Genomic DNA, 4645 nt, shown 5'->3' with positions numbered 1-4645 from the left:
TCTGCGGATGTCGGCGGTGGTCGAAGATGATCGGCGTTAATGTTGAGCTGCAACTCTCTCTATAATTCAGCTTTCCCTTATGTGAAGGGTGGGCGTCTATTTATAGTGTTATGAGTACAATTAATGCAGGAATATCAACCATTTTGATCGGACGGTACAAAAAGTTTCTTTCGATTATGCGACATTTAATAAACATTTGAGTGCTTTAACCATGCCGGAAATGAGTGATATTGGGCTTGTTGGATTTGTCTTATTGAGACGATTGATTCGAGTATAGGCTTGCTAGTGTCGACGTTTTTTTGATCTTCCAAATGTGTCCAGAAATCTTCCAAGGGTGGTTTAATGACTTGATCTGAGTTTGATTTGACTCAGATTGGACTAGTTTTGATATCATTTTTTTATTTCATTAGGTCTGTCATCGAGCCGGTCAGTTTGATTATAAGTTTGCTGGAATCAGAGCTCTGGATGAATTTTATCAAGAATTGAACTTTTCTTGCTCAAAATATTATCTTGGGATCCGTGTCATGTCTTGAGATTCGTGTCGGATGATGAAAATTTGTTGATGGCGTATCAGTTGCCCTCTTATTTTTGGGCGACCAGTTTCAGGCGAGACCATTTTTATTGTCCAAAATTATCAAGATCTGGAGCATTTATGTCCTGCATACGTATCAATATATATTATTTTATTAGTATCGGTATAAAAATATTTTTTTTCTTATATATTAAGAAGTTGAAGATAACCCAGTTGGTAAGTTCTTTTGCTTTATGAGAGGGTGACAGAGTTCGAATACTGCCCTAGACAGGTCGACTGTGAGCCCGAAACTGAAAAGATGGGCTCGAAATGTAGAGTTGGGGAACTCGAGAATTTTTTTTTGGAAAATGAAATTTTTTTTAATTTTTTTATGACATTTAATGTTTGCACACCTTTTTAAACCTGCTTAATAACAAATATTTACTTTTTCACTTCTTTTTAAAGTTTATTTAATAATAAATATTTAATTTTTTACTTCTTTTTTAAGTCTATAAAAATGACCTTTTAATGGTTAAATCTCATTTGGAGCCGATAAATAGGAGCTGAAAGAAAGAGTAGAGGTGCAGCAGTGCGTCGTGGCGACGCGTTGCGGCGGCGCGACGACGTGTTACAGCAATGTGTCGCGTTGTGACAGTGCATCACGACGACGTGCTGGGCGGAGAATTGCAGTGGTGTGACGCATTGGATGTCCAATGTCATTTAAGAAGATTACCGTTGGTATAAATTGCCAACGGCCTTTTACTTGGTTGAGGTTATGCATCAGAGTATTACTCAGTGATATTTAACATGTATGGGAGGAGTCAAAGAAAGTCCTTCGGGTACTTATTAACCCTAACCCATCCAAGGTTGTTTGCTGGAGCATGACTCACTTATGAACCTGTGTGGAAGGGATCAGGTGTAGTCCATCAAAGACTGTTAACATATTCAGGTTTGTTTATCAGAGTAAAAATTCAACGATGTTAAACCATGAAGTCAGATCAAATCCTCTTGGGATCGATCGAGCTTTGACTAAGATACAACCAGAGTTGTGTATTTCTCTGGTCGAGAGCATAAAGTGACTCGTGAATGAGCCATTACACATTCTAAAGATATTCTTTTCTATAGATGAAAACAATAAAATAAGTCTGAGATATATTGACATTGTATGCAATATGACAGATGATGTGACTGAAGTACTACTGGTAGTATTTCCGAAGATTCTCGGCATTTCAAGTCTGGAGCGGATTTCTCCATCTGAGTCTTTGAGCTTGAAGGTTCCAGGCTTGATCATGATAGCCACGATATACGAGTCTTCCCATAGAGGGGATAATTTGTTGCATTGGGGATCATGATCAGCGACTTCGATACTACGCAAAACCAGGTCACCAATGGAGATAGGTCGAGGCTTTACTCTTCGGTTGAAGTGGCGAGCAATTCTTTGGTGGTAGGAATCTGCTCTGAGGTGGGCCACATCGCGTATTTCCGAGAGAAGATCCAACTGTTGTCGGAGCTTTTCTTTATTGTTATCCGAGTCGAAAGTCTTGACTCGGGATTTTGGGTGATAATTTTTGCGGGAAGCCTAAAGCGACAAATGATGCTTTTCCAGACAAATTGTTTGACATTGGCCTCAGTGATCTTGGCAAGAGGCTCTGCTTAGTAGTTGACAAATAAGATGATGAATTTTCATTGTCCAGTAGCTATTGGAAACCCCCATGATATCTACTCTAATTGGGCGAAAGACCAAGAACTCAGAAAAGATGTGAGTACTAGCGGCGCATGCACACGATTGGAGTGTAGTTGACAATTCTTACATTTTTGCACAAATTCTATTGCATCTTGCTTGATCGTGGGCTAGTAGAAGTCTTGTCTCATTATTTTAAGAGCAAGTGCCTCGCCACCTAAATGCTCCCCACATATTTCAAAATGAACTTCTCGTAGAGCGTAATCAGCTTCAGATGGAGGAAGACACTTAAGATATGGACTTGCAAATGACTTCTTATACAGTTCATCCCCTATAAGGATGAAGTTGGCAGTCATGCGTCAGATGCGAATTGATGTAGTAGCATCATCTGACAGTGTTTCGTCTCGGAGGAAGGAGATGATGGGATTCATCCAAGATGACTCCCTTGGGTCATCTATAGACAGTATCACCCATGGGTCATGGATGCTAGGAAAATGTATCTCCTAAATGCACATTCTTTTATAGAGATCTCCAGTTGTTGAAGTTGTAAGCTTGGAGAGGGCATCAACTCAGGTGTTATGCTCCTGAAGTATGTGAATGAGCTGACATGTTTCAATTTGGGCGAGAAGTGTTTTTATCAGACTGAGATATTGCACCAATTGTGAGTTATGAGCGTCAAATTCTTCTTCTACCTAGGATTCAATGAGTTGAGAATCAGTGTAGATAATCATGTTTCGTACTTCAAAGTTGATGACAAGCTTTAATCCGACGACAAGTGCTTCATATTCGACAATATTATTGGTGACTGAAAATTTCAAACGAAGTTCTTATTCCAAAATGTCTTTCTTTGGGGAGATGAGTAGTATTCCTGCAAGTTTTTGGATGCTCCGTCTCCGTATAGTGTCCACTGAGGTGACCGTGAAAGAGAAGAGGGTGGTTCATTAGAGGTAGACACTGTACATTCTACCACAAAGTCGATCAACACCTGTGAATTGATGTTTGGGCGTGGTAAATAATGGATGTAAAATTCTTTCAATTATACTGACCATTTAACTAATCGTCCTGATGCTTCTGGTTTTTGTAGGATAGTCTTCAAAGGGAGTTGCGTGTAGACGCTGATAGTGGACGCTGATAGTGTGCTGATAGTGTGAGTCTGGAAGTACGGACGAAGTCTCCTTGCTAAGAATACCAGGGCTAGTGCAGTCTTGTCCGCCAATGGATAGCGACTTTCTGCATCAGAGAGAATTTTGCTAACGTAATATATTGGTTTGTCGAGTTTTCTTTTTTGACAAGAACAGAGCTTATTGCATGAGGTGAAATAACCAAATAGATATATAACATGTCTCCTTTAATGGGCTTTGAGAGGAGGGGCGGTGAAGCCAAATATGTCTTGAGTTGCTCGAAAGCAATATGAAAATTTTCCGTCCACTGAAAACCGGTGTTCCGAGCACATCTGAGTATCTTGAAGAACGACAGATACTTTTCCCAAAATAAACTAAGAAGCGGGATAAAGTGACTATACTGTCATTCAACCGTTATACCTTTTTGATGTTTTTTGGAGGCATCATGTCCCTCAGCGCATGAAAATTTTCCGTCCACTGAAAACCGGTGTTCCGAGCACATCTGAGTATCTTGAAGAACGACAGATACTTTTCCCAAAATAAACTAAGAAGCGGGATAAAGTGACTATACTGTCATTCAACCGTTATACCTTTTTGATGTTTTTTGGAGGCATCATGTCCCTCAGCGCTTTAATTTTTTCTGGGTTTGCTTCAATTCCACAATGGATAGCCATGAATCTCAAAAATTTCTCTGATGTCACTCCAGAAGCACATTTAGTCGGGTTAAGTCGTAAATTGTATTGACGAAGAAGTTGGAAACACTCCTCCAGATGAGAAGTGTGTTGGGATGCTTCCAGATTTTTTACTAACATGTCATCAACGTAAACCTCCATTGTATGTCCGAGAAGATTTCTAAAGACTTTGTTCATTAGACGTTGATAAGTTGCACCAGCATTTTTTAATCCGAACGACATAACCTGATAACAATTTAAGCCCTTATTTGTTTGAAAAGATGTGGCTTCCTCGTCTGCTGGGTTCATCCTTATTTGATTGTACCCTGAGTATGCATCCATAAAACTGAGCATCTAATGTCAGGAAGTGTTAATTATTTGTGTTTTGAAGTATAGTTGAGTCGTCCTGTATCAAATCTTTACTTTTATAGTGATTACTTTTTCATCTTAATAAATGACCTTAATTTTATGGATAGCTAATAAATTTTGAGAACAAAATTTTTTGTAAGTTGAGAAGATTGTGATGACTCATTTCAGTTACATGAGGAGAGAAAACGAAGAAAGCAGAGATAAATCGAAGAGTTGAGCAATTGGTAGAGGAAATGAAGAATCAAGGAAGAGTGAAGGAGGGGGGGGGGGGGGGGGGGGGAGGGGGGGGGGG

The 4645-nt window shown here is 39.5% G+C and overlaps 1 protein-coding gene across 2 annotated transcripts in view; it reads left to right on the top strand.

The window, feature by feature from the left end:
* Positions 1–4645, top strand: part of LOC110031527 — a gene marked incomplete at its 5' end in the record, with an annotated part of 18335 nt that overhangs the window by 785 nt on the left and 12905 nt on the right.

This window comes from Phalaenopsis equestris, unplaced genomic scaffold (genome assembly GCF_001263595.1).
Source record: "Phalaenopsis equestris unplaced genomic scaffold, ASM126359v1 Scaffold000837, whole genome shotgun sequence".
In the NCBI taxonomy this organism is placed as follows: Eukaryota; Viridiplantae; Streptophyta; class Magnoliopsida; order Asparagales; family Orchidaceae; genus Phalaenopsis; species Phalaenopsis equestris.
This window is presented reverse-complemented; position numbering and strand designations above follow the sequence as displayed.